Raw genomic sequence first — 12,385 nt, 5'->3', positions numbered from 1 at the left:
CCCAATGGCGAGGATTCTCCGCACTGTGGAGAGTCGCGTGCCGGCGTCGGAGCGGCGGGGCCCAATGGCGAGGATTCTCCGCACTGTGGAGAGTCGCGTGCCGGCGTCGGAGCGGCGGGGCCCACTGGCGAGGATTCTCCGCACTGCGGGGAGTCGCGTGCCGGTGTCGGAGCAGCGGGGCCCAATGGCGAGGATTCTCCGCACTGCGGAGAGTCGCGTGCCGGTGTCGGAGCGGCGGGGCCCACTGGCGAGGATTCTCCGCACTGCGGGGAGTCGCGTGCCGGCGTCGGAGCGGCGGGGCCCAATGGCGAGGATTCTCCGCACTGCGGGGAGTCGCGTGTCGGTGTCGGAGCGGCGGGGCCCATGGCGAGGATTCTCCGCACTGCGGGGAGTCGCGTGCCGGCGTCGGAGCGGCGGGGCCCAATGGCGAGGATTCTCCGCACTGCGGGGAGTCGCGTGCCGGTGTCAGAGCGGCGGGGCCCACTGGCGAGGATTCTCCGCACTGCGGAGAGACGCGTGCCGGCGTCGGAGCGGCGGGGCCCAATGGCGAGGATTCTCCGCACTGCGGAGAGTCGCGTGCCGGTGTCAGAGCGGCGGGGCCCACTGGCGAGGATTCTCCGCACTGCGGAGAGTCGCGTGCCGGCGTCGGAGCGGCGGGGCCCAATGGCGAGGATTCTCCGCACTGCGGGGAGTCGCGTGCCGGCGTCGGAGCGGCGGGGCCCAATGGCGAGGATTCTCCGCACTGCAGGGAGTCGCGTGCCGGTGTCGGAGCGGCGGGGCCCACTGGCGAGGATTCTCCGCACTGCGGGGAGTCGCGTGCCGGTGTCGGAGCGGCGGGGCCCAATGGCGAGGATTCTCCGCACTGCGGAGAGTCGCGTGCCGGCGTCGGAGCGGCGGGGACCACTGGCGAGGATTCTCCGCACTGCGGAGAGTCGCGTGCTGGTGTCGGAGCGGCGGGGCCCACTGGCGAGGATTCTCCGCACTGCGGGGAGTCACGTGCAGGCGTCGGAGCGGCGGGGCCCAATGGCGAGGATTCTCCGCACTGCGGGGAGTCGCGTGCCGGTGTCGGAGCGGCGGGGCCCACTGGCGAGGATTCTCCGCACTGCGGAGAGTCGCGTGCCGGCGTCGGAGCGGCGGGGCCCAATGGCGAGGATTCTCCGCACTGCGGAGAGTCGCGTGCAGGCGTCGGAGTGGCGGGGCCCACTGGCGAGGATTCTCCGCACTGCGGAGAGTCGCGTGCCGGTGTCGGAGCGGCGGGGCCCACTGGCGAGGATTCTCCGCACTGCGGGGAGTCGCGTGCCGGTGTCGGAGCGGCGGGGCCCAATGGCGAGGATTCTCCGCACTGCGGAGAGTCGCGTGATGGTGTCGGAGCGGCGGGGCCCACTGGCGAGGATTCTCCGCACTGCGGAGAGTCGCGTGCCGGTGTCGGAGCGGCGGGGCCCACTGGCGAGGATTCTCCGCACTGCGGAGAGTCGCGTGACGACGTCGGAGCGGCGGGGCCCAATGGCGAGGATTCTCCGCACTGCGGGGAGTCGCGTGCCGGCGTCGGAGCGACGGGGCTCGCTGGCGAGGATTCTCCGCACTGCGGGGAGTCGCGTGCCGGTGTCGGAGCGGCGGGGCCCACTGGCGAGGATTCTCCGCACTGCGGGGAGTCGCGTGCCGGTGTCGGAGCGGCGGGGCCCACTGGCGAGGATTCTCCGCACTGCGGGGAGTCGCGTGCCGGTGTCGGAGCGGCGGGGCCCACTGGCGAGGATTCCCCGCACTGCGGGGAGTCGCGTGCTGGCGTCGGAGCGGCGGGGCCCACTGGCGAGGATTCTCCGCACTGCGGGGAGTCGCGTGCCGGTGTCGGAGCGGCGGGGCCCACTGGCGAGGATTCTCCGCACTGCGGGGAGTCGCGTGCCGGTGTCGGAGCGGCGGGGCCCACTGGCGAGGATTCTCCGCACTGCGGAGAGTCGCGTGCCGGTGTCGGAGCGGCGGGGCCCACTGGCGAGGATTCTCCGCACTGCGGGGAGTCGCGTGCCGGCGTCGGAGCGGCGGGGCCCAGTGGCGAGGATTCCCCGCACTGCGGGGAGTCGCGTGCCGGAGTCGGAGCGGCGGGGCCCAATGGCGAGGATTCTCCGCACTGCGGAGAGTCGCGTCCCAGCGTCGGAGCGGCGGGGCCCAATGGCGAGGATTCTCCGCACTGCGGGGAGTCGCGTGCCGGCGTCGGAGCGGCGGGGCCCAATGGCGAGGATTCTCCGCACTGTGGAGAGTCGCGTGCCGGCGTTGGAGCGGCGGGGCCCACTGGCGAGGATTCTCCGCACTGCGGAGAGTCGCGTGCCGGTGTCGGAGCGGCGGGGCCCACTGGCGAGGATTCTCCGCACTGCGGGGAGTCGCGTGCCGGCGTCGGAGCGGCGGGGCCCAATGGCGAGGATTCTCCGCACTGTGGAGAGTCGCGTGCCGGCGTCGGAGCGGCGGGGCCCACTGGCGAGGATTCTCCGCACTGCGGGGAGTCGCGTGCCGGTGTCGGAGCGGCGGGGCCCAATGGCGAGGATTCTCCGCACTGCGGAGAGTCGCGTGCCGGTGTCGGAGCGGCGGGGCCCACTGGCGAGGATTCTCCGCACTGCGGGGAGTCGCGTGCCGGTGTCGGAGCGGCGGGGCCCACTGGCGAGGATTCCCCGCACTGCGGGGAGTCGCGTGCTGGCGTCGGAGCGGCGGGGCCCACTGGCGAGGATTCTCCGCACTGCGGGGAGTCGCGTGCCGGTGTCGGAGCGGCGGGGCCCACTGGCGAGGATTCTCCGCACTGCGGGGAGTCGCGTGCCGGTGTCGGAGCGGCGGGGCCCACTGGCGAGGATTCTCCGCACTGCGGGGAGTCGCGTGCCGGCGTCGGAGCGGCGGGGCCCAATGGCGAGGATTCTCCGCACTGTGGAGAGTCGCGTGCCGGCGTCGGAGCGGCGGGGCCCACTGGCGAGGATTCTCCGCACTGCGGAGAGTCGCGTGCCGGTGTCGGAGCGGCGGGGCCCAATGGCGAGGATTCTCCGCACTGCGGAGAGTCGTGTGCCGGTGTCGGAGCGGCGGGGCCCACTGGCGAGGATTCTCCGCACTGCGGAGAGTCGCGTGCCGGTGTCGGAGCGGCAGGGCCCACTGGCGAGGATTCTCCGCACTGCGGAGAGTCGCGTGCCAGTGTCGGAGCGGTTGGGCCCAATGGCGAGGATTCTCCGCACTGCGGAGAGTCGCGTGCCGGCGTCGGAGCGGCGGGGCCCAATGGCGAGGATTCTCCGCACTGCGGAGAGTCGCGTGCCGGTGTCGGAGCGGCGGGGCCCAATGGCGAGGATTCTCCGCACTGCGGAGAGTCGCGTGCCAGCGTCGGAGCGGCGGGGCCCACTGGCGAGGATTCTCCGCACTGCGGAGAGTCGCGTGCTGGTGTCGGAGCGGCGGGGCCCCCTGGCGAGGATTCTCCGCACTGCGGGGAGTCGCGTGCCGGTGTCGGAGCGGCGGGGCCCACGGGCGAGGATTCTCCGCACTGCGGAGAGTCGCGTGCCGGTGTCGGAGTTGCGGGGCCCAATGGCGAGGATTCTCCGCACTGCGGGGAGTCGCGTGCCGGTGTCGGAGCGGCGGGGCCCAATGACGAGGATTCTCCGCACTGCGGGGAGTCGCGTGCTGGCGTCGGAGCGGCGGGGCCCACTGGCGAGGATTCTCCGCACTGCGGAGAGTCGCGTGCCGGCGTCGGAGCGGCGGGGCCCAATGGCGAGGATTCTCCGCACTGCGGAGAGTCGCGTGCTGGCGTCGGAGTGGCGGGGCCCACTGGCGAGGATTCTCCGCACTGCGGGGAGTCGCGTGCCGGTGTCAGAGCGGCGGGGCCCACTGGCGAGGATTCTCCGCACTGCGGAGAGTCGCGTGCCGGTGTCAGAGCGGCGGGGCCCACTGGCGAGGATTCTCCGCACTGCGGAGAGTCGCGTGCCGGTGTCGGAGCGGCGGGGCCCACTGGCGAGGATTCTCCGCACTGCGGGGAGTTGCGTGCCGGTGTCGGAGCGGCGGGGCCCGATGGCGAGGATTCTCCGCACTGCGGAGAGTCGCGTGCCGGTGTCAGAGCGGCGGGGCCCACTGGCGAGGATTCTCCGCACTGCGGGGAGTCGCGTGCCGGTGTCGGAGCGGCGGGGCCCACGGGCGAGGATTCTCCGCACTGCGGAGAGTCGCGTGCCGGTGTCGGAGTTGCGGGGCCCAATGGCGAGGATTCTCCGCACTGCGGGGAGTCGCGTGCCGGTGTCGGAGCGGCGGGGCCCAATGGCGAGGATTCTCCGCACTGCGGAGAGTCGCGTGCTGGCGTCGGAGCGGCGGGGCCCACTGGCGAGGATTCTCCGCACTGCGGGGAGTCGCGTGCCGGTGTCGGAGCGGCGGGGCCCAATGGCGAGGATTCTCCGCACTGCGGAGAGTCGCGTGCCGGTGTCGGAGCGGCGGGGCCCACTGGCGAGGATTCTCCGCACTGCGGAGAGTCGCGTGCCGGTGTCGGAGCGGCGGGGCCCAATGACGAGGATTCTCCGCACTGCGGGGAGTCGCGTGCTGGCGTCGGAGCGGCGGGGCCCACTGGCGAGGATTCTCCGCACTGCGGAGAGTCGCGTGCCGGCGTCGGAGCGGCGGGGCCCAATGGCGAGGATTCTCCGCACTGCGGAGAGTCGCGTGCTGGCGTCGGAGTGGCGGGGCCCACTGGCGAGGATTCTCCGCACTGCGGGGAGTCGCGTGCCGGTGTCAGAGCGGCGGGGCCCACTGGCGAGGATTCTCCGCACTGCGGGGAGTCGCGTGCCGGTGTCGGAGCGGCGGGGCCCAATGGCGAGGATTCTCCGCACTGCGGAGAGTCGCGTGCCGGTGTCGGAGCGGCGGGGCCCACTGGCGAGGATTCTCCGCACTGCGGGGAGTCGCGTGCCGGTGTCGGAGCGGCGGGGCCCACTGGCGAGGATTCCCCGCACTGCGGGGAGTCGCGTGCTGGCGTCGGAGCGGCGGGGCCCACTGGCGAGGATTCTCCGCACTGCGGGGAGTCGCGTGCCGGTGTCGGAGCGGCGGGGCCCACTGGCGAGGATTCTCCGCACTGCGGGGAGTCGCGTGCCGGTGTCGGAGCGGCGGGGCCCACTGGCGAGGATTCTCCGCACTGCGGGGAGTCGCGTGCCGGCGTCGGAGCGGCGGGGCCCAATGGCGAGGATTCTCCGCACTGTGGAGAGTCGCGTGCCGGCGTCGGAGCGGCGGGGCCCACTGGCGAGGATTCTCCGCACTGCGGAGAGTCGCGTGCCGGTGTCGGAGCGGCGGGGCCCAATGGCGAGGATTCTCCGCACTGCGGAGAGTCGTGTGCCGGTGTCGGAGCGGCGGGGCCCACTGGCGAGGATTCTCCGCACTGCGGAGAGTCGCGTGCCGGTGTCGGAGCGGCAGGGCCCACTGGCGAGGATTCTCCGCACTGCGGAGAGTCGCGTGCCAGTGTCGGAGCGGTTGGGCCCAATGGCGAGGATTCTCCGCACTGCGGAGAGTCGCGTGCCGGCGTCGGAGCGGCGGGGCCCAATGGCGAGGATTCTCCGCACTGCGGAGAGTCGCGTGCCGGTGTCGGAGCGGCGGGGCCCAATGGCGAGGATTCTCCGCACTGCGGAGAGTCGCGTGCCAGCGTCGGAGCGGCGGGGCCCACTGGCGAGGATTCTCCGCACTGCGGAGAGTCGCGTGCTGGTGTCGGAGCGGCGGGGCCCACTGGCGAGGATTCTCCGCACTGCGGGGAGTCGCGTGCCGGTGTCGGAGCGGCGGGGCCCACGGGCGAGGATTCTCCGCACTGCGGAGAGTCGCGTGCCGGTGTCGGAGTTGCGGGGCCCAATGGCGAGGATTCTCCGCACTGCGGGGAGTCGCGTGCCGGTGTCGGAGCGGGAGGGCCCAATGACGAGGATTCTCCGCACTGCGGGGAGTCGCGTGCTGGCGTCGGAGCGGCGGGGCCCACTGGCGAGGATTCTCCGCACTGCGGAGAGTCGCGTGCCGGCGTCGGAGCGGCGGGGCCCAATGGCGAGGATTCTCCGCACTGCGGAGAGTCGCGTGCTGGCGTCGGAGTGGCGGGGCCCACTGGCGAGGATTCTCCGCACTGCGGGGAGTCGCGTGCCGGTGTCAGAGCGGCGGGGCCCACTGGCGAGGATTCTCCGCACTGCGGAGAGTCGCGTGCCGGTGTCAGAGCGGCGGGGCCCACTGGCGAGGATTCTCCGCACTGCGGAGAGTCGCGTGCCGGTGTCGGAGCGGCGGGGCCCACTGGCGAGGATTCTCCGCACTGCGGGGAGTTGCGTGCCGGTGTCGGAGCGGCGGGGCCCGATGGCGAGGATTCTCCGCACTGCGGAGAGTCGCGTGCCGGTGTCAGAGCGGCGGGGCCCACTGGCGAGGATTCTCCGCACTGCGGGGAGTCGCGTGCCGGTGTCGGAGCGGCGGGGCCCACGGGCGAGGATTCTCCGCACTGCGGAGAGTCGCGTGCCGGTGTCGGAGTTGCGGGGCCCAATGGCGAGGATTCTCCGCACTGCGGGGAGTCGCGTGCCGGTGTCGGAGCGGCGGGGCCCAATGGCGAGGATTCTCCGCACTGCGGAGAGTCGCGTGCTGGCGTCGGAGCGGCGGGGCCCACTGGCGAGGATTCTCCGCACTGCGGGGAGTCGCGTGCCGGTGTCGGAGCGGCGGGGCCCAATGGCGAGGATTCTCCGCACTGCGGAGAGTCGCGTGCCGGTGTCGGAGCGGCGGGGCCCACTGGCGAGGATTCTCCGCACTGCGGAGAGTCGCGTGCCGGTGTCGGAGCGGCGGGGCCCAATGACGAGGATTCTCCGCACTGCGGGGAGTCGCGTGCTGGCGTCGGAGCGGCGGGGCCCACTGGCGAGGATTCTCCGCACTGCGGAGAGTCGCGTGCCGGCGTCGGAGCGGCGGGGCCCAATGGCGAGGATTCTCCGCACTGCGGAGAGTCGCGTGCTGGCGTCGGAGTGGCGGGGCCCACTGGCGAGGATTCTCCGCACTGCGGGGAGTCGCGTGCCGGTGTCAGAGCGGCGGGGCCCACTGGCGAGGATTCTCCGCACTGCGGAGAGTCGCGTGCCGGTGTCAGAGCGGCGGGGCCCACTGGCGAGGATTCTCCGCACTGCGGAGAGTCGCGTGCCGGTGTCGGAGCGGCGGGGCCCACTGGCGAGGATTCTCCGCACTGCGGGGAGTTGCGTGCCGGTGTCGGAGCGGCGGGGCCCGATGGCGAGGATTCTCCGCACTGCGGAGAGTCGCGTGCCGGTGTCAGAGCGGCGGGGCCCACTGGCGAGGATTCTCCGCACTGCGGAGAGTCGCGTGCCGGTGTCGGAGCGGCGGGGCCCACTGGCGAGGATTCTCCGCACTGCGGAGAGTCGCGTGCCGGTGTTTGAGCGGCGGGGCCCACTGGCGAGGATTCTCCGCACTGCGGAGAGTCGCGTGCCGGTGTCGGAGCGGCGGGGCCCACTGGCGAGGATTCTCCGCACTGCGGAGAGTCGCGTGCCGGTGTCGGAGCGGCGGGGCCCACTGGCGAGGATTCTCCGCACTGCGGGGAGTCGCGTGCCGGTGTCGGAGCGGCGGGGCCCACTGGCGAGGATTCCCCGCACTGCGGGGAGTCGCGTGCTGGCGTCGGAGCGGCGGGGCCCACTGGCGAGGATTCTCCGCACTGCGGGGAGTCGCGTGCCGGTGTCGGAGCGGCGGGGCCCACTGGCGAGGATTCTCCGCACTGCGGGGAGTCGCGTGCCGGCGTCGGAGCGGCGGGGCCCAATGGCGAGGATTCTCCGCACTGTGGAGAGTCGCGTGCCGGCGTCGGAGCGGCGGGGCCCACTGGCGAGGATTCTCCGCACTGCGGAGAGTCGCGTGCCGGTGTCGGAGCGGCGGGGCCCAATGGCGAGGATTCTCCGCACTGCGGAGAGTCGTGTGCCGGTGTCGGAGCGGCGGGGCCCAATGGCGAGGATTCTCCGCACTGCGGGGAGACGCGTGCCGGCGTCGGAGCGGCGGGGCCCACTGGCGAGGATTCTCCGCACTGCGGAGAGTCGCGTGCCGGTGTCGGAGCGGCAGGGCCCACTGGCGAGGATTCTCCGCACTGCGGAGAGTCGCGTGCCAGTGTCGGAGCGGTTGGGCCCAATGGCGAGGATTCTCCGCACTGCGGAGAGTCGCGTGCCGGCGTCGGAGCGGCGGGGCCCAATGGCGAGGATTCTCCGCACTGCGGAGAGTCGCGTGCCGGTGTCGGAGCGGCGGGGCCCAATGGCGAGGATTCTCCGCACTGCGGAGAGTCGCGTGCCAGCGTCGGAGCGGCGGGGCCCACTGGCGAGGATTCTCCGCACTGCGGAGAGTCGCGTGCTGGTGTCGGAGCGGCGGGGCCCACTGGCGAGGATTCTCCGCACTGCGGGGAGTCGCGTGCCGGTGTCGGAGCGGCGGGGCCCACGGGCGAGGATTCTCCGCACTGCGGAGAGTCGCGTGCCGGTGTCGGAGCGGCGGGGCCCACTGGCGAGGATTCTCCGCACTGCGGGGAGTCGCGTGCCGGTGTCGGAGCGGCGGGGCCCAATGACGAGGATTCTCCGCACTGCGGGGAGTCGCGTGCTGGCGTCGGAGCGGCGGGGCCCACTGGCGAGGATTCTCCGCACTGCGGAGAGTCGCGTGCCGGCGTCGGAGCGGCGGGGCCCAATGGCGAGGATTCTCCGCACTGCGGAGAGTCGCGTGCTGGCGTCGGAGTGGCGGGGCCCACTGGCGAGGATTCTCCGCACTGCGGGGAGTCGCGTGCCGGTGTCAGAGCGGCGGGGCCCACTGGCGAGGATTCTCCGCACTGCGGAGAGTCGCGTGCCGGTGTCAGAGCGGCGGGGCCCACTGGCGAGGATTCTCCGCACTGCGGAGAGTCGCGTGCCGGTGTCGGAGCGGCGGGGCCCACTGGCGAGGATTCTCCGCACTGCGGGGAGTTGCGTGCCGGTGTCGGAGCGGCGGGGCCCGATGGCGAGGATTCTCCGCACTGCGGAGAGTCGCGTGCCGGTGTCAGAGCGGCGGGGCCCACTGGCGAGGATTCTCCGCACTGCGGGGAGTCGCGTGCCGGTGTCGGAGCGGCGGGGCCCACTGGCGAGGATTCTCCGCACTGCGGGGAGTCGCGTGCCGGCGTCGGAGCGGCGGGGCCCAATGGCGAGGATTCTCCGCACTGTGGAGAGTCGCGTGCCGGCGTCGGAGCGGCGGGGCCCACTGGCGAGGATTCTCCGCACTGCGGGGAGTCGCGTGCCGGTGTCGGAGCGGCGGGGCCCAATGGCGAGGATTCTCCGCACTGCGGAGAGTCGCGTGCCGGTGTCGGAGCGGCGGGGCCCACTGGCGAGGATTCTCCGCACTGCGGAGAGTCGCGTGCCGGTGTCGGAGCGGCGGGGCCCACTGGCGAGGATTCTCCGCACTGCGGAGAGTCGCGTGCCAGTTTCGGAGCGGCGGGGCCCAATGGCGAGGATTCTCCGCACTGCGGAGAGTCGCGTGCCGGTGTCGGAGCGGCGGGGCCCAATGGCGAGGATTCTCCGCACTGCGGAGAGTCGCGTGCCGGTGTCGGAGCGGCGGGGCACAATGGCGAGGATTCTCCGCACTGCGGAGAGTCGCGTGCCAGCGTCGGAGCGGCGGGGCCCACTGGCGAGGATTCTCCGCACTGCGGAGAGTCGCGTGCCGGGGTCGGAGCGGCGAGGCCCAATGGCGAGGATTCTCCGCACTGCGGGGAGTCGCGTGCCGGTGTCGGAGCGGCGGGGCCCACTGGCATGGATTCTCCTGCCCGGGGCTGGGAGAATCCAGCCCAAGATCTTTGCCTCTGATTGGGCGGTTCGATACATTTGATGCCGTGTTGCAGACTGGGACAAGTACGCTGAACAAATGTGTTACTTCTTCCAGGTCAATAACATCGCGGAGCGCGAGCGCCAGGCAGTCGTACGGTTGGCAGCCCGCGGAGCGCACACCAAGGCCTCCTCAGATTTGGGGCATCCTCCCCTCTGGGACCAGGGAGGCCCGGTCCCCCCTCACCTTTAGGACTACCCCTGACACCAAGATCACCCTCCTCCTGACCCGCCCATGAAGCTCCTGCCTCCTGCAGTTTGGTGGTGAGGGGGCATTTAATCAACGTGGGAGGGTGAGGACTCTGTCAACCTTCCACCTCCGTCAGCATTGAGTCCCTGGCACGAAGCCTGGGGGCAGCCTCCGTCCCCCAGCACCAACTGAGCCCCTTCAAAGGGCAACAAATGATCTACTCCCTCTGATAGGTCTCCTGGATGCGGCGAACAGCCTGTTCAAGGTAGACCAGTGACTCGCGTGACGGAGAATCCCGCTGGCGGATCGGGGCTGGAAAGTGGAGAATCCCGCCCCCCTGTCTTTGCAGAGGTGCAGCTGGGCGGCCGACACTGTCACCCAAACCTGTCCAATTAAACACCCGTTTCCCCAGAGGCACCCATCCATTCACCGCCTGATTCAACACTGGGGCACCCATCAGAGACCATCCCATTGAATTGCACCTCAGATTCAAGCGGCTGACTGGTCTCCCTGTATTCCTATCAGGATGGAAGGGAATGCTGTCAGTATGAACACAGCCTGCCAGAGTCTGGCTGTCGGCCACTGGTCCCTGCCCAGAGCCTTCGACCCTGCCAGTGCTACATACAAGATAACAATGTAGTCACCTGTCAGAGAGAGGTCACAGTGGCCAGGCCACGTGATCCAAACATGGGATGGAATCAGGTTACACAATGTGTCCGTCAGCAATTCAGCTCAGTCATCAGCACGACCTTTACATTTCAAAGAGAGATCAACAACATTGCCAAGGTTCACAGATATGTTTAGAACACAAATGTGTAAGTGCAGCAGGCAGGAAACAGTCAGCCGTGGTGTTTATATCACAGCAGTGACTGCATCTTTGTACAAGGCAGCAAGATCAGGCCAGCTTGGGGTTGGAAACCAACAGGACATGTTTCTACCCTGTCCTATCAAACACCCCCACTTCTGACCTTATGATGGAAGGGAGGTCATTGGTGAAGCAGCTGAAGATGGTTAGGCCGAGGACACGACCCTGAGGAACCCCCGCAGTGATGTCCTGGAGCTGAGATGATTGACCTCCAACCATTAACACTTCGAAGTTAGGCCGTTACCGCGCATCGAGGATTTTTCAGCACCATTGGCTGGAGTGCGTACGTTCACAAATTGGACATGAGTAACTCTTGTCCACAGCTGGGGCCAGATAGACCCTCACAGAGATACGTCATCAATAATACACACACGGGCTCGGTGAGTACATCCAGCTCCAGTTCGGAGTTTTCTCAGCGTGTGCAGTCTTCCAGCGCGTCATGGAGAACATCCTGTGTGGATTACCGTGTGTTGCGGTTTATTTAGACGATGTGTTAGTCACAGGTGTCATGATATTCAGGTACACATCATAGCACATACATACATACAGACTGATGGACAGATCAACGGACCAATCAACACACACAACACGACAGCCAATCACAGGCAAGAGCATACACAGTACAAAACAGGGAACACGACACTTCCTGGGCACTCGAGCAGGAGACGGCTCAGGGCACAGAGCTCATTACAAGCCACTCAGACATCCACCATGTGCTGAGTGCCACTACAAGATAGAATTAGGAATAGGTCCAGAGAATCAAGGGTCATGATCGAACCTCAGTAAACAGTTTACCAGTGTAAATAGATGTTTGAAATAAAACTGCGTTGTACCATTCGCAACCGTGTTGGTTTGTCTGTGTAGCAGAGCACCCAACACTTCATAGTACCAGGAGTGAATTTGGTACCTCCCTAAAGATCCTCTGGAATCTGCCATCCTGCGCCATGGACACCGTCAGCACACCGCAGCCGCCGCAAGTCGCTGGAAACCTCGGCGTTAATTGGAAGCCAACGAAAAGGAGAGCGCCTCGGACACCAGAAAGGTCGCCATCCTCCTCACCACGGCAGGTCAACACGCCATCCATGTCTACACTTCAACAGGGGCCGCGGAATACCAACATTTGCAGAACCGCCAAGCGGCGTTGAGGCGGTTTTCAGAACATGGGTTCTGCCTGCGCCGTGCGGAGTGCATGTTCTACGTGATGGGAGTGGTATATTTGGAGTATCGAGTGGATCGCGATGGTCTACACCCGGTCGGAGAGAAGGCACGGGTGATCATAATGGCCCCACTCCACAAGTCGCCACAAAACCTTTCTCTTTTCTCAGATTAGTGAATTATTATGGGTGCTTCATTCCGAACCTGGCTACGCCCCCCCCCCCCCTCCACTTGCTGCACCTGCCCTGGGCTTGGGGCAGGGCCCAGGATACGGGGTTTAACAGGCTGAAGCGATGGATTCTTCCTCCGGGACGTGACACATTTGACTCCTCAAAACTCTTGTCCGTCATGTCCGACGCTCCGCCGAATGGCATT

The sequence above is a fragment of the Scyliorhinus torazame genome, chromosome 4 (genome assembly GCF_047496885.1).
Source record: "Scyliorhinus torazame isolate Kashiwa2021f chromosome 4, sScyTor2.1, whole genome shotgun sequence".
NCBI classification, from domain to species: Eukaryota; Metazoa; Chordata; class Chondrichthyes; order Carcharhiniformes; family Scyliorhinidae; genus Scyliorhinus; species Scyliorhinus torazame.
Note: the sequence above shows the minus strand (reverse complement) of the source record.